An 18,609-nucleotide genomic window follows, 5' to 3' on the forward strand; every position below is an offset into this window, starting at 1 on the left:
AATAACAAAAAGTCTCAGCAGTTACTCTACTGTTGGATTACACAATGTAATGTGATCTGTAAGAACATTTACAGCAGCCTCCTATAGAACAGGACTACTTTTATGTAGCTACTGGATTTTGCTATCCTTCTAAAATTGAAAATGAGAAGTCTAATTTTGTACTAATATTACAGTGGTTCTCCTAAAGTTACCTACTCCATTCCACATTCAGATTTGACACAATTGTAGTATTTGACATTTATGTTTACAATTAAGGCTATAGGCATTCATATAACTTAACATAGAAAACAAAAGCACAAAACCTTTGCAGACCTTTCAATATATCCCTAGAAGAAAACAAAAAAGCTATTTCCAAATAATATAGATTTCATCAAGTAGGCTATGAGCATGGATGTTTTTCTCAAGCAAAATTTCACTGAAAATTGTACAGTATCAGAAGAGCTTTTGGGTTTGAGTAATTGGCATTTCCTTATGAAAAGTAAACATGTATATTGCCAAAAAACTCTTATCAGTAGAGCACAGAAAGTGGAAGCCTTTTGCAGTCAGTTTCTTTTTTTTCTGAATGTTCAGAGTGGTACATGACAGAAGAAGCACTCTATGCCTTCAGCAGCTGATTCTCACATGCATCATCTGATAAGGCCCATCTGATAAGGACTGCTCTGTCGCTCTACATCACTGAGTACACTAGACCTCTGCTCAGCTGACGTAACACAGATCAGCCAATTCCTGAATATCTGCTTTATCAGGAGAGCTCTCAGCAGCCCAACAGCAGCCCCCAGTCTGCTCCTAGCTCCCTGCCTCACTGATCTGATAATCTGCCCCATGGACTCTCAGACCAGGACACCAGAATGGAATAAGATCCAGGATGTCCAGCTATGAAAATAAGCCTATTAATTCAAGATTCTGTAGTTTCTTCATGCACATAATTAAGGCAATTGACTCATCTTTTCAGAGAGTGGCAGGTAGTAAAGCACTGACAGAGAAGGAGGAACAGAAATCATATATATAAAAATTCACAAGGAAAAGAAATGGACATAGAAAGTTCCCATTCAGGTTCCTTTCAACAAAATTAAAATTCCTCTTACAACTAAGCAATAACTTATTGTCAACATTATTTTAAATCACTGTGAACATGCTTTCAGCTCCAAAAAAGGATGACAAATTCCATATTTTTTAAGCTGAGACCACCTCAAAAAAGAGCTATTTGCAAAAGAATATATATGCATTTTAACTATAATACCTCAGCAAGTTCCATTTCTAAGAAAAAAGAATAATTATCCCCTTCAAAGTTTAATCTGGTGCTGCATTTGACTCTATGGAGCCAACTACACCAGACACAAAATTGCCATCTCAGGACAAATGTCTTGTACAAAAGTACCTGATCTAAAGATCTGCTCAACCCAACAGATTCAGATTTCTGCATTTTATACCTCTTTCAGAGAAATACAATGAATATTAATTATTACATTTAGCAAATATTTTTTCTATATGACCAATATGTTTAAAAGACAAATATTCTAAATGGGATTATTGGATGTGTTAAAAAAGGTGAAGGTTCTGGAGAACTGGACCATAATGCATCTACTATGTGGAAATTGTAAAGGTTCCTGAAGGCAGAGTGTAGATTTTTGTTCCTGCTTTGTTCAGTTATTTTTGACAGAATGACAGAAAATTTCAGTTCAGTTCTTCCTCTACAGAAAGGCACACATCAATTGAAAATATCTATAAATATCAGAAAGAAAGAAACGTTGGGTTAAACTGCTTGAAGAATCATAACTGGCATGATGCCAAAAGGTCCCTTGAACATTAACCTGTCTATTGATACAGAGAGCTGCCATTGGCACCAGCTGCAGAACTCACAAAGACGGAATTATCTGGGGCAAAACCAAAACCAAACCAAACCACCAACAAAGAATAAAATTCACTGCCACAATAAATCAATAATTTTCTTTTAATGCCTTTCCTTTGAGATGTGTTTCTACATATTACTGCACTTCCAAGGATTTGCCTATAGCTGGTGTACTGGAGAAATTGGCTTCCTCCCATGACCCAACAAACAGTGCCAGAATTCACTTTGCTGCCTGTGTGCTTTCTCAAGCGAGGTCAAAGGAAAGGAGCCAACCTACAGGGCAATCCAGTCTGTCTTCAGGTTTGAGGTTTGGCGCACATTTCAATTCTTGGTATTATACAAAACCTTAAATGAGACTTGAAAAAGAATTTTAACAAAATAGATAATTAACTGTAGGCATGGGGGGCGGGGGGGGGGACACACGGACACACACCAGCATTTATAATAAAGCTATTAAATACCACAACTGCTACTAATACCCATCTCAAGCCAGGAAATGTTTAAGGAATAACAGAAATATCCCTCTTATATTGATTTTGCTCTAAATCCTCAGTATCTAAAGCCATACTGGCAGTTCAGTCTGCAACTTTTGTATGTTCAAAAGCCATCTCACTGGGAGTGCTCCAGCCTGGTTTTTTGTCTTGTTCTCTGAACTAGAAGGAAAAGCAGTGTAGGCACAGAACTAAGGAGAGGATTACAAACTGATTAAATGTACACAGAATACAATAAAAGAGACAGATTTTCCATTTCCAGCAGCCAAAAAACCAAATCAACCTCTTTTAAAAGCTGGTTAGGTCATCCGAAAGGCTTTCTATATAGTAAAGAATTGAATTATGGTTTCCTGTTCCATTATTTGTTGTCTTTGGTCATCACCCAGGTGCATGGAAAAGTTTTCAAAGTAATGTTTATCCCTGAAAAAAGAAAATTCTTGAGAGCTACAAGCTGGCTAGCTCCTTTAGAAGGAAGAAGAGGATTTGCTTAATGTAGTTCTGGCACACAAAACATAAATCTGGTCTCAGAAAGAGATGCTGTATAATCTAGTCTTTTGCTTCTTTCAAATTGTATGCTGCCAGAATTGACAGAAGATTTTACAAACCCTGAAGTGCAAAGCCTTCTGTGCAAAAATACACATGCTCATTTTTAGTTATCAGCTTAAAAAGTTGTGTGGCTTTGTTTCCGTAATATTGTGAACATGACAAATTTGGAATGGTCTGTCATTTATAAAAGTTCCTGTCAAGAAGAGCGGCTGCCTAGCCAGAGCCCTCAGAGAGGGAGAGCTCAGTTCTGTACATTTTACCCCCAGCAGTCTGCAATTACGTGTGCAAGCAGTTCCATTCGCAGCCAGAGGAAGACGATGTAATTACAGATTTGTGCAACTTGGCCTCAGAACAAAATAAAAACAAAACCAGGAGCTTAATTAGTCATTTTATATACTAATCATACAGCATGCCCTGAAACAGGAGGCTCAAATCAGTTTGCTAAGACAGGCATCTTGCTGCAGTGGAGATGCCCTGGAGTATCTCACCTGGTCGCCAGCTGCTGCTCCAGAAGAGCGCAGGTGTCCTGCTGGTCCTGGGTCATATCTGCCAGCCCTGGGTGGATGTCTCAGGCACCCCTGGGTGTCTCAGATGGCACTAGATACTGTATCTGAGCCACTGATGCAAGCCTAGGCTGTCAGTTCTTTACAGGTAAGCAGACACACTCCTTCAGGCAGAAGATACTCAGTTCAGAAATCACTGAAATCTACTTGAAGACAAGCAAGAGAAGGGTTACATTTCTTGGAGACAGAGAGTGTGTGGGATGGTGCTACTGCTGCAGTATGACATAAAAAGCCTGGTCTCGTACATGTGTCGTGAGGAGAACAGAAAAAAGAGAGAAAGCCAGAGACAGAGCAAGCACATATATATTGCAGTTTTCTGACATGTCAGGAGCACAGTTACCCCTTTTTTGTATGATTCCTCACCTTTTGTGACTGATTATAACCTGATTTAGCAAAACCTGACTTCTCACTGCACCCAGGTTTTACCCCACTTCTCAGTCAAGTGTGATGCCTAAGTAACATGAATAGGAAAGCAACATACATTCTTAACACCACATACATTTTTACACCGCCAGAATGGTACTAAAGGAGCAGAGATTTAGTCCATCTCCACTTCTGGGCAAATAACATACTGGCCGTAACATAAATGGGAACCAAACCAATCAGATAAAATCTACGGCAATGTTTTTGTTTTCTCAAATCAGCTCTGTTCTCCTATCTTGGGTTCTATTTTGTAATACAGTTTATTAGTTACTAGGTCTGACTACCAGGTTACCCAGGGAACATGTGAGTGCTCCAGTGTAACAGCTCCCACCTCCTCTTTCCTGTCTCCCAGTACTAAATCTTCCCAGCTGCTTCCCTCTCCCTTCCAAATGGAGGACACACACTGTGGTTCCCTGGGGAGAGACCAGCTGAGATTTTTTTTTACAGTCAGCTGTGTGAGATGGTGCCTGACCCCTCCAACATGACTGACATCACTGCTTATCACAAACAAAGGTGGAATTCAGCCTCTCACCTGTCTTTCTCTTGGTATCAGTCCATTTGACCTTAAAATCCCTCCAAATATTACCCATCCATTTTCATGTGAGGACAGAAAAGGAACTAAAGGACAAACTTGTTTAAATGTGATGGTTATCTCAAAGCCAGTTTTCAGAAATGAGCTAATAATAAAAAGCTACATGAAATGAAAGTATCTTAAAGGATAGTTTATCAACATAACCTATATTAAAATAACCCAAAAAATAATGGGAAAATGGTTTATCATGAACAACTGCAATTTTTAGGTCTATGTGAGGTACAAAACATGTAATTTGCAAAACAAGAATATTTTTAAAGAGTTCAAATTATGTAAGTACAATGGACACTGGACATTGAGACACATATTTTTTTTTTGTTGAGCTAACACTTATACTTGGAGAAGAATCAGCATCTGACAAAAAACAACTGAATGGTCATTTAAATGGCTAATTTCCAAAATTCTGCCTGGACTTAATGACACTGCATCTGAATTCCTATTCTAACTAGGACCACAGGGATTTGAAAAGTCAATCTGACAGGAGGTACATGCTCAGCTTTCCTTAGCTCCAGTTCCATTTATAAAAAATTACAGACAATAATTTATGCAGGATACTTTATACCACATGCCAATAAGAGGAACTAACTAAACCAGTCACAGAAACTTTCCTAAGATCTTTTTATATGCAAAATTTACAGCCACCTCAACCTTCTCCGTGTTGTTTGCCATGACCATGGTACAAGTACCATTCTTTAAGGGATGATCAGTAATGCTTCTTTCCAATTTCCCAAAGTTGTGAAAATCATTATGCAGGTATGAATACCATTGTGCAGGTATGAACAGGCCCAGTACCATTGCATACAACTTCCTGACGCATAAAGTCTTAGTATCTTTTCCTTTTTTAAAGGAAACAGCATTTGTCAACACAATTCCACTTCATCCACTACAAACTAGAAAACAAATGTGTTCAGGCTGTGGAAAACACCTGTGATATCTATGCAAGTGTTTAATGTAGCAGCTTTGTATGTTCACACAAAGCTGTTTTTGAGATTCTCATCAAAGAAGGTGGCAATTCTGTTCTTTTACTTCTATTCACTCAACACTAAAAAGTGAGATACAACCATCTGCTTTAGAGAGAATTCAGCTACTAGAAGTTATTTGACTTGGTTCTGGCCTATGGCACAACTATTGCCATATAGAAGTTTTCTCCTAAAAAGTCATCATAAAAGTAATATAAATAAACACACCCTTCTATCTTTATACAATCTATTCTACTAAAATTAGACTATTTGCTTTCTTTTTCAGGAAATCATCAAAACATATAAAGAGCCTATAAAACAGAGCAAAAATCTGGCCTGTCAATAACTGAGGCATCTATTTCAACTCTTTTAAAATCCCAATGGCTTTCTGAGATTTCTTACCTGCCTAAAGACAACAGAAGAGCCCCTGGTCCCACACAGTGGGGCAGCTGCACAGCAGGCACCTGAACACAGCTCTTGTAGCACTGAGATAAAATTGTTCAGCCTGCGCTTCTGAGAAAACTTTGCTCTGGTGCAAATCTGTAATTGTAATATTTGCAGTTTTGCAAAGGAAGGAAGCCCTATTTGTTAAATGAGGAAGCTTCATTTGTGAACAATGGAAAATGCTACTAAACCTTTCAAATAATGCCAGTTATTTTGCTGTAGAATTGCAAAGCACACCATATCACGTCACTGGAGCCTAAAATAAAACCTTCCCAGAAACCCAAGTGCCCTATAATACTAATTTTAAGATGCTCCAAAGTTATTTCAAGCAAATGTTTTTATCTAAATTTGGCTATTAGCCCCTATAGTCAAACTGAATTTGGAAAAGGTTGTATGTTTGGGATAAATATAAGAAACAACATGGAACAACATGCTTTCTCTGTGCATCCCATGAGCTGTAGCTCCCTGAATGTCAGCTGAAAGGGAGACCTAAAGTTTAAGAGGATATTCTTTTTACACTTGTGATTCTGCCTTGTCACCCAACTCCCAATAGCTGTACAAATCCTTCTTACCACTCAGTGACCTCTGAAAAGATTCTCCAGAGCAATACATCTCTTGAGTGTCTTTCTAGAGGTTAAAAAGTCATTTGTTAGTCAGATAAGACCAAAGGGCTCATTCAGGGCTCACCCACCATGGCATATTCATGTTATTACAGTTTTGCATATGTACCACATACTACTGGCATTACTGAAATTTTGTCATAATAACAGGTACCAAAAAAAAAAGAAAGAAAATTAGAAAGAAAAAGAATAGATACATCAGCAGAGGAGCATAATAGTGGTAAAAATGTATGAAAATTCTCATGACTTTTTCTATTTTCTAAGAAAAATGTGAAAAGATTAAAGTCTCATCCACCTGTTTCCTGAGACAGGAGTAACCATCAGCATTCAATTGGTAACTGCCCTGCCACTTCTGACACACTTTCTGCTGAAAGAGGCATTTACTTATTTACTGTGACTGAGCCTGTTGGGTTGCCCAGAAAACTCTTCAATTCAGCTGGGGCTGCAAAGGTCTTGAAGTGCTGAAGTCTCATGAGTCCTGACAGGAATTCCCTTCCAGGTCAGGGACATCACACCCTGCACATGCCCCAGCAAGAAGAATTTTCTAACAGGGAGTTAAAATACAAAAAATTATGTCGAGAAAAAGGAAAAAAAATGATGATATTTTGTAGTTACTAAGCAAGGACATTCAGTGCAAGGGAAATTTTTATCCTTCTCATCTTCACATCTTGCAGTTTTCATCAGTTTGAACAAGGAGAGGTTGTGACATTAAAACTATGAATCTGACCTGATGACTTTCAAAGAAAAAAACATAAACCTGCTTTATGCTTAGTTTTAATTTAGAAAGTATTTATGTTAATTTGAAAAACAGAGATAAAATATGGTGATTTTAGGTTACTTAGGACTTTTACAAATAGTTGATAATTTTATGGAAAATGTAAAATCTCATCAAAAATCTCATTTTTGATTTTTCCAAAGTCAAAAGTAAGTTTTGACTTAAAAGAGGGGATTAAAAAAATGCAAGCACATTCTCACATAGAAAACATATGCTAGGCAAAAGAAACCATTTTGTTGAAAACAATCATAAAAATAGAAATCTATCAGATATCAAATGGCTTGAAAGAAATACATTTAAAGTAATCAGTAATTTGTCACATTTCATCATGTAGAATTACAAGTTAAAAACTCTACAGAATCAAGCTATTTGATTTTCTTTCATAGCCTGCGTACTCTACTCTGTCCTCACCCTAAATATGCCACCTTGGAAAGGGTTGCTTTATTGTCAATGTAATGTGAAAAGCTAACTCCATTAATAATCTATTATAAATTTAATGGATTCCTACCAATTTCTTGTCCTTGGGTAAAGAAGGAGGTTCTGTTATCTTCCTGCAATTTCAAGCTTCTTTACTTACTTTGCTTCTATACTCAGCCTTGAGCAAAAGACAGCAATGCATATAAATAAATGCAGTAATGTGGTTCTTCATATTTTATAATGAATACATGATTAAGAGTTTCTGTGCTGAATAAATACAACCAGCAGGTTATCTAGGCTTTCCTCATCTGTTTTCCTTTAATTGCTGAAAATTTAAAAATAAAAATCTATCCACTACATGCGTTTCAATCTCAAGGCATGCACTCAAAGCTAGGAGTAAACTTACATATAAACCTCTTTGTCAGAGACACAGGAATTTCCTTCATTATGTCAATTTATTATAATGTACTTAATATCTTGTGAACTAACATTTTTTTTTCCTAATATGTTTTATTTGCATAAAAATTAGCTGGGCTAAAACGTTAAGACAAAGCAAAAGAGCCAAGTAATGTGGGGTTGTATTTAGTAGAATAGATTATATTTTCATAGCACTTTCCATCCAAGGATATTGTGACATTTTATAAACAAGCTGAGACTCACACACCAAATTTTATCTCTGTTCTACAAATAGGGATACTGAGGAACATGAGAAGATAGGTACCAGGGGTCATGGGAAACAGGACACGACTCTCTTGGCTCACAGGCCTATTCCTGCCACTCTGTGCCTGGTGTTTCTCCTGCATGCTGAAAATCCAGCAGGGATTAGTTCCATTGCCCAAAACTCCAGCCTCAAGGCACCACAGTGACTGGAAACTACCTGCCTGGTCAAACCTAGCTTTTAAACCAAGGTCAAGATTTTTCCTACAGGTTCCAGTCCTGATGTTTGCATTCATAATTCTGCTGAATTTTGTTTTATTTAACATGGTCGTAAGACTGTCTAGCTTAAAAACCATAGATAATGGTTTCAGATGAGTTGATTGCTCCAAATCCATAAGATGCTGAAATGGGAATAAAGAGACCACTTTAAATGTCCTGAGTCATTGCAAAATGCACACAGTCCATTACTTTGGAAAGTTACATATTTTACCTCTCCTCTTTCCTTGCTGCGTATCTCAAGTAAGTGACAAAACAAGGTCATATTGTAACTCTTACAATACAATGGATCCATATTTCCAGGTAACTAACTGATTTGTTGAACAAACCACAATACTAATATCAGTTATGAAAAAAAAGAAAAAAAGGTTGAAGTTTTCAGTAAGGCACTTGATTAAAGCAAGCATTTCATGTTTGCTGCTACATTCTATGGCATTGCTCAATGCAGATTTCTCCCAATTAAATCAAAGGTCAATAAACAGAAAAAGTGCATCAGCTTGCAAATCTTGCAATCTTTAAAACTAAACTATTATTTTTATTTCGACTTTCCTCTATTTTTTTTTTTTTTAAGTGCAGAAGTACTAGTAGCCCAGGTAAGGCATATTTAATACTCAACATGAGAAAATTTGAAGAATAGCAAAAGTACATGGCAATAATCCAATTGGAAACTATGGTATATTTTCATTCAATATATTCATAATATTGGAGAATCTGTCATAAATCTATGAAGTCAATCTCTCACTGTAAAGAAAAATACCTTCATTATTTTTTCATAAATCTTAAATTAAAGAAAGAGGATTCTGGAGTGCCAAAACCCATAATCAGACAGATCAAAAAAGTATTGATTTTCAGCTGCATCATGTTCAAAATGATCATGAGGTGGTGCTTCAGATCTTGACAAATTTGTGGAAATAATGATAACTCTCCAATATTGTAAAATTCAAATTACATTTATGAAAGCTGGACTCATTTGAAGCCCATTTGGAAAACATCTTTGTTTCCAAGTGACCTTCAGCTGTGAAACTCAGTGCTGCTATTTATTACCAAAGTGACTACTTTTTGCTTTTAAATAAGCAAGAATAATGGGGTTTTCTTCATCTACAAATCATTTTATAAGTCTTACGCTCAAAAACACAATAATGCATAACATTTAATTTTGCTCAAACCACATGAGAATAATTGTGCAATGTTTCCAAAGTTCTTCCACAGGATGAGATACATACTCCAGTATCAGTAAGTGACACATATCCTAATTTTGTTTCATCTTTTCTAAATTTGTCTCTGATACTCAGTGATTGAATTCCCCATTGCCAGTTCTTCTGCTTCTCAGCAAACATCAACACTAGCGGACTACTACTGCCTATTATTTATTAAGTGCTTAAACCAGTTTCCATATTTTGGGGAAGATGTGCAGAGATTAATCAATGCCAAGATTTCATAACATAAAAAGCAATTTTGTCATGTAGAAACAAAACTGCTTTATAAGCCACTGGGAGAGAGAGCACATTTAATATGACAACATTTCTGAGGCAGAAAGACCCAGTTTACTGGGCAAACAATTCTACAGCAAGGAATTGATGGATGGTCTTTCTCATATGCAATATTTACAATATTTTAAATTATTTACTACTAAACCCAAAAACATTCTCAAGACATACTTTTAAAAACATTTAATTTCCTTTTAGCATTTACACACCTATGATACAAACCCCACTGAAAGGTACTGATGAAGAAACTTCAATTATTTAGCTACATTTTTCTTTTGAAAAGACTCCACAATTTGTCTCAAATTTTGTTCCTATCTACAAAGAAACTCCTCAGAACCAAACTGAAATATATGCCTTATTTCACTATGATCTTTAAAAGTTTTTGTACTCCAAAATAAGATATTTTTCAGCTCAGTTAAGATGTGATGACTGCTTGTCCAAAATCCTCATCTGCTATACAGATGGGGAAACTCCACCCACAAGCAATGGTGAAGGCATATGCAGCTGCTAGTGGAAGAAGTAGTTTCCTGAAACTATCAGAAGTATCCCACATGCCTAGGGATGTGGGCAGGCACCACAGGCAGGCACAGTACTTTCAAGCAGATGCCTCTTGCCTTCTTCTCTAATCCAGTCTGCCCAGATGCTAAACACATTTTTCCTGCTATTTCAGAGATGCATATTGCTTGACAGAGTTCAAGTGCTTGATAACCAAATGTTCAGCCTAAATTCATATCTTTTTCTGACGTGTACATCAGGGCAGCTATCAGCAAGCAAAAGATAGAATTAGTCCTTCCACCCACAGGCTATTTAAGCACATGTGGGGCTGTAAGGTCGTGCCCAGCCCTTTTCAGTCCACAGCCTGTTTCCATGTTTAAACTTCACAGATCTGGGTGTTAGAACACATAGCTGAACCCACCCACTCTGACAACTTGCACAAGGTTTTGCAGCTGCTCTTGCCCAAAGTTAACAGTGATCACCAACCCTTTCCAGACTGCTTCCTCCCCCCTGCCCAGCATTTTTTCCAAGCAGGGATATGCCTTGAATTTTCTTGGTGACTTTCTGCAGAGCCCTGGCAGGCAGAGCACAGCTGCTGACCACAGGCACACACCTGGTGCCACATCAGGAGAACTTCACAGAAAAATGTGTCTCTCTTCTTTTCATTTGCATATCAGAACTGTGCCTCAGTGTCCTCTCACAAGATCCCCACATAAAAGGACTTACAGAACGCAGTAGTGTAACTCAAGTGTCTTGATTTTGAGAATTACCAAAAAACCCAGCGGTGATTGTTGTTTTACACCCCTTTGTGAACTTCAAATATTTAAATACATGCTGTAGCAATACAACATTAGAATGGATTATTCAGACTATAACAGGGGAACTATATGCAGATTGTGAAATATTTCTGGAGGATTTATTTCAAAAACTTTAAAAAAATTTATTTAAACTTCATTGATTTATGCTTTATGGTGCAATAGCTTTTGTCTAATTGTGTTTTTTATTATTACACAAGAAATAGCCAAGCTTTCTCAACACAGTGTTACATTATTCTCCATAAAGACAACCAGAGTACTTGTCTCAGAAGTTCATGGCCTAGAATTCAGTAGGCATGATGTCTTCTCTTTGATAAGTACGTTTCATGGCAACATCTCAGCTGAAGTACGTGTATTAATTGTGAAACAGGTGATAAAGCCAGAGTTCTTTAGCTATTGACAGATATTTTAAAAAGAATAACCCTAGATTACATTACCTCAATCATTGGACTCCAAGAATAGACCCAGTTCTTCCAAACTCAGCTGAACAATATCCTGCAAAAATCTAATCAGAGTAGGGAGGTTCCTTCCAGCCTGAATTATTCTACAATCCTATGACATAGTAAAGGCCATTGAAAAATCTCCTTCTTCCTCATTATCAAATCAGTGACTAAATTTTCCTTTCTCACACTTTAAAGTTACTATTACTGAGGAAAAATCATTATAATAAGCTACAATAACTAGAGCAAGCTCGGGATCTTGAAAAAGAAAATAAGAAACAGCTATTTATGTACTTAATTCAATGAAGTTAAAGATGTGATAGCTACTCATAACTTATCATATGGGTTAACTTGTAGTTATTAATCACAGTGGAGCTTCTTTAATCACCCTGTGGTTCTTACTGGCTTCTGCACACTTAAAAAAAGATGTATGAATTTTGCTCACCTGATTATGCTGCTGGGTAAATACCTTGAGTCTTTATGAATTTTACACGTTAGATCAAATGTATTTTCCTGATTCAAGCAGTATTGGTCTTTTCCCTTTCCATTTTCCTTTCTTTAACCTTTCTAATGAAATATTACTCATTTATGAACTTAGCAGCAAAAACTGAACTCATACAATTTTATTTTTGTTCCTGAAAACATAAAGCACATCTACACTGGGTCACAATTAAAGTCCATCTCATTCATACACAGTTTTGAAAATGTCAAAAGCAGATGTCCAGGGAAGAGAAAAAGAGCATAAGTAGCATACAGTTATATTGGATACTCTGCCAACCTCTGGCCATGTGGGGGTAAAGGAGTTCCTGATACAGAGGTGGTTTCTATGGGTCTAGAAATAAATAACTCTTCTGTGAAGTTTCTCAGTCTCTTTCTGCACTCTTGTACATTCCTGGCATCCATGTTGTCCTTTGTCAAGGAATCCCTCAGTATATTGTGATGTTGTGCAAAGAATAATTTATCATTTATTCATAAAATGTCATGATGATCTCTCTTTTTGTTTCTTGGTAATTTTGTTTCTTGTTCCTATTTATTCTGAACATATTTATTATTCACATTTTGAAACCCTGTTGGCACAACATGCAGCAGCAAAACACTAGTCCACTTGAACCCACCTGTGCAAGTCACCAAAAGGTTCTGTCTACAGAATACAAAACTGTGTGCAATACATTTAAGGAGGCTGCTCTTTGGTTTAACATCTAGCTTTCAGAGTATAAAGCTCCCTGTACTATACTTTAAAGTGGATTCCTATCAGAAAATTTTATGTCCCTTTCCATTATAAGAAGTTAGGATACCCTTAAAAAACAAAGTTCTTATCTTTGTCTGTCTTGCGTGTGCCAGGAATGCCTCTTCCACAAAGATCCAGTTGCTCTTTTAAGTCTGCCTTTCATTTGACTATTTCCTTTAGTCCCAAAATAATTCCCTGGTACTTTCTGCAGCTGCCATCTTCTTGAAGAGACTTTTTTGTTGTCCATACTTTGGTGACTGTTACAGCCAGGGCCCTGCTAAGGAAATCACCTCGTGTCACCATTTCCACCAGGTTAGGAAGCAGGAATCTGGTCAGAGGGTACTCCATCTGCATCCAAGGCAGCACTGACTGAGGAGTGGGGTAAAGGTATCTATGTCAAACCAGAACTGATCTAACACATCAGATAAAGAGATGCATAAACCCTAAGTTCATTTGTTAAGCTTACTAGGTCCAAAAGCTATGTAGAGAACAAATCCCACAGCACAGCTGCTTGAATTACTCCAGTACTGAGAGAACTAACATCTCTGTGTGCTCTGAAGGGAAGATTTACAAAGGGAAGATTTAAAACGTTTTTCTAGGCATTGAGGTGGTCCAAATGTAGCTGGCAAAAGCATGGTCTTATATAACTGACTGGCATGAAGCTGCCAGGATAAAAACAGTTATATCCAAATATTCCTGTAAACCCACCCCTACTTTTAAACTATGCTGATAATTGAAGTCACTCTCATAATAAGCACTTGCTAAACGCAGGGTCTTGAGATTTTTCTTGTTAATCATAATAATCATCATGAACAGGTTTACACAGGAAAGAGTTTCATACATACCAATGAGTCCTAACAAAAAAAAAAAAAAGGAAAAAAAACCTAGCAACAACAACAAAGTGATAGCCAAAGGAAATAAACTGCAATATTGGTGGCTATCAATGATTAATTTGAATTTGCATGTCCCTAGTAATTTTGAACATAGATTTGGAGAATAACATGCTGATTAGCTGGTGAATAATGGAATTGTGAGCAATTTAACTTTCTGGTTTTTATAAGGACTGAACCAAGTAATCTCAAGTGTCTTCTTGATGTAACACTAAAACAAGTAGATTGATTAAGTAGAGTGGAAATTATATCACCAGTTTTCCAGAAAGATTTAGGCACTTTAATACCTGGAAATGTAATTCAAATTGGCTCACAAAGTGAGGTATTTTTGAGAATTACAAATTGGCACGAAAGTCATAAACACAGTAACATCAGGATGAGGTGTTGTGTCTTTGGTAATATCCAGGACTAAAACGTTTTTCTTTTATTTAGTTTTCAATAATGGAAAAACATTAATGGAATTTTCAGGTTTTCAAGTCAGGTGGTAACAAAGACGATTGTAAAGCTATTGTAATTGCACAGAAAACAATGTTAAGAAAATAATCTCGTAGCACTGGAGGCAAACAAAAAGGTGAAAGAATATATTTCAATATGCATTTCAAGGGGAGAGATGAAAATGAATACTACTGAGATAGACTTCAGGAGACCAATATTCATGCTGGCGTGTAATTAAAAATAGTTCTGTAATCTGAATATATTCAACTACATCTTGGAAAAGAAAGAGGGCATTATTTCTCATATTACTTTGGTATAAGAAAATAAATGGAATTAAATTTTCCTATAACAAAGCAAATCCATGGAAAGTAGAAATTGCTCAAAGAGAGCATTAACTAGGAGCTTTAAATATTCAGTGGAGGAAAGTTTAAAATAATCAAGTACAGATTGGTTCACTTTTGACTGGACTAACAGCATCTACAAATATTTTAAGATCATAATAAAAAGTAGAACACTTATTCAGTATAAGACTCTCGTATTAATAGCCTGAAATTAAACATGGAAAAATTGAGGCTGAGTATCAGGAAAGCTTCCTGGCAGTGAAACAAACTGGGCTCCCAGGGGAAACAATGGAATCCACATAGCTTTAAACTTTTAAAACTAGACTAGACAATAACAATCAGTGTAGAGGAATATTTTTGTATTGGCAAAATATATATTACTTGATACTGGTAGGTCATTGCCATCTCTGGTTGAAATACATAAACCCCCTCTGTAGATGATCACAGATCAAAAAAAAAAAAAAAAAAAAAAAAAAAAAAAAAAACAAAAAAAAAAAAAAAAAACCCCACTGTGTTCGAAAGAAAATATTTTAGTTATTCAAAAGAAATTCACAAAAATCATTCCAAAAATGAGGCAGAGCCTGAGTTCATGTTTGTTGAGCTCTACAGTTTATTCCCGTATTAAAACAGAAAGAAAAAAAAAGAAATTATTTTAGGTGAAGTATTAGCCTATGTTCTGCTGGTTTGATATATTAGCTTGTAAGTAACTATGCTGCCAAGTAATTCTGCTATGTGTTTTGTGAGTTTAAGTTGTTGTCATGGTGACTACAGTTGGTCTATAGGTGTCTTTTTCTCATTTAAAATCTAAAGAGATATTCTTAATAAAGCCAATGGGAAAACGTTTTTAGTTTAAAGGTTAATCCTATTGTTAACTATTTCCTCTTAATAATATGCAAAAACTTTTCAAAACCTTTGATACTTCCTGCACCCATTATTTGCTTTTCAAACAGAACATTTTATGATTATTGATCTTGCTTAACTTCCATAGAAATCTGGCTGACATCGACATGAATGCACAGGTGAAACTTCCACAGAGCAGCAACAAGCCAGCCTCAGTGAGTTAAGAACTATGCTATGCAATAAGATGCCATTAAATTTCATGATTGTCCCAATTCTGAATGTTTTAACAAGTTGCACAGTTTATTGATATATCTTTGCAGATACTTTGCTAATTTAATTTTTCAGCCACTAAGAAAAAAGCTTACCCTTTATGCCCTAAATGCAAAAACCAAAAAATGCCCAGAACAAAGTTGTTCTGGCTGTTATTAATGTCACAGAGAAAGAAAAGTTAATATTCATTTACTGGCTAATCTTTGTAACATGGAAACGTTTTGCTTTCCAAAATTAGGTGGCTGATTCAGGGTGAGTTATAAAAACCTCCTGTTTGTTTGAGAAACAAATCTGAACTGGCAAAATATTTAAAGCAGTGTTCAGCAACTATCATGAAACAGGACTACAGAGAAAACAAATCACATAACAGGAAGAAATATTCTTTTTTTAAAAAAGTTTTTAAATAAGAAAGAGCTTTTCATTCTGAGGACAATTAGGAGGAAGAGCTTTGCTGCAATACAGTGATTTTGTACATTTTAAAACTGTTGAAATTAACTCTGATGTACTAAAATAGTATCACTGGTGGAAAAAGTAATAGTGAGAAAGTGCTAATAAGTCCAAAGAAAACATGATACTTATTTGTGAAGCAGAAGGTTTGATGGCTCTGTAGTTAAGGATGCCTTGTGGCTTTTAGAGCTCTGTTTATATTTCCAATACACTATGCAAACTTGCTTCGGCTAAAAAAAACATGCAGTAATGGAATCAGAGAGAAACAGGCTATACTGTGAACAATGATTCTGTGACACAACCATTACAGGGTCATGTCCCCAGAATGGCCAAGAGATGTGAAGTCCATTGTCCAGATTTCTTTTGCTGTACAAGAGACTTGCACCTCCCTGCATAAGGCAAAATAAACTTAGCCTGTTGTTTAGGGATGAAAGTGGAATTTAAATGTAAGAGGTCTACTACTCATCTTAACTTCACTGCCAATTGGAATTTCAGAGTTCTCAGCATAGTTAAATATACAAGGGAAGTTAAATTAGTGACACTGAAGTAACAAAATACATCTACAGGCACCTGTCCTTGAGATATTTTCCTGGCCTTGACTATTAAGAATATAGTGCACCTATGTGAATTATTGATTACAGTGATGAATCTGGTATATGAGGGCCAACTTTTGCCCAATTATTTTACACAGAACTGCTCTCCACCTATTCAGACAAACCTAACCTCACGTTCCACCAAATGAGGTTAGAAGTGCTGACACCCAGTGCGGTGACCATAGTGTATTCTCCCATCATCCACGTGCTACTTTCAGTTTCTCCAGAAGGGACTCGCTGGGGTGGCCACAAGCTGAGTCACTTCAGCAGCCTGAAGGAAATGAAATCACTCTTCAAAGCCCGAGTAAACAAAAAATGGGACAGGGCTCTCCCCAGCTCACCTGCCTACACTGACTCACCTCTTGGCTACTGCTGCATCCTGCTGTGGCAGGGAGGGGAAGGAAACATGCAGCCAAGAGCGCCTCAGTGCCGAGTAGGTGTAGTTTGAGGCTTCACTCTTAATGACACTGCAGGGTGTTATTCCAGTCTCAGTGGAACACAAAATAGGCTGTTCCTTACCAAAGCCATGCCTATAAGAGCACACAGGCTGTGTTTTTCTGACCTTTAATTGCATCATGGATAAGAAGCTCACTTGGCATCCTTAGTGTGTGTTGTAGAATGAAGGTCCCATGGCTATTGCAACCAAATAGCTGCTTTATTCTGGGGAATTATGTACCTTCTGAATTCATATGACAGTATAAACCAACACACTAAGAAAATGACAGGTGTTTCTGGCTTACAGGCCACCCAGTTTGATATCTCATCACGTTCACTTTTACACATTAGAGCAACTCCCTATAAACTCTCAGAACTCTGTTTACTTCCAGCAACAGGTTCAAATTACTGTGTTTTTTTGTTCAGGTGGTCTTTACACAAGGATTCAGACAAGAGACACCAGTAAGTTTAGATGTAGCCAGAAACTGTATTTTGAAAGGAAATCAACAGTTTGGAAAGGCCTTTGCACAAGGTCATACCTAACGTCAGAATGAGAAAACACTGCATTAGCCGAGTAATTTTTCTGATCCCAGCAGACAAAAACCTTGCAGTGAATGTTTTCAGTGCTAGTCTTGAAATATTTCTTTTCTGTACCTATATTTGTAGAAAGATTGTTGAACTAAACATTAGAGTCTTGAGATGTGTTCATGTGCAGGACTGTCTCTGTGTATGCTGCAGCTTAGATTAGCTGCAAAGCCAATTCTGCCTGGGGAAAAGGTAACACTGAGAAATATAACAGACTGACAAAGTTGTGGCAAAAGAGAAGCTGGTAAATAAATAAACTGTAAGGAGAAAAAAACCCAATACTGAGAGAATCTACATAACTTTAATTATGCAGAGCAACAAGGGCTTAAAATATGAACAGAAAGCTGATTAAAATCAATGAGATCAAAAGGACACCTTCAGCAAATTTTGTATAAATTATTTAAGAAACAGCAGAGGTAGGCTGTAGCACAGATTTTCCCATTAGTCTTTTTTTTCTCTAGTCCTCTTAGGTAGGCTGTAGCACAGATTTTCCCATTAGTCTCTGGACTCTCCAAACTAAGTGGCATGGAGTGAGTGTATTCTGAAGCACTGGTAAATCTACAAGTGAATCTTCATCTTTATCAATTTTGTATCTTTCTCCTCTATCCTGGGAAAATTTCAAAACTGCTGACAGGCCCAGCATGGAAAACCACTACTTAGTACAGTTTCCCATGCAACTGTTTTCTTACCTGTGCA

At 36.7% G+C, this 18,609-nt stretch overlaps 1 protein-coding gene across 3 annotated transcripts in view; it reads right to left on the reverse strand.

The window, feature by feature from the left end:
* The window catches only part of PDE1A (phosphodiesterase 1A), a 130,351-nt gene that overhangs the window by 91,506 nt on the left and 20,236 nt on the right, over nucleotides 1-18,609 (reverse strand). The gene's annotated exons all lie outside the window — the stretch shown is intronic.

The sequence above is a fragment of the Pyrgilauda ruficollis genome, unplaced genomic scaffold (assembly GCF_017590135.1).
Source record: "Pyrgilauda ruficollis isolate IOZ18807 unplaced genomic scaffold, ASM1759013v1 scaffold3, whole genome shotgun sequence".
Lineage (NCBI taxonomy): Eukaryota > Metazoa > Chordata > Aves > Passeriformes > Passeridae > Pyrgilauda > Pyrgilauda ruficollis.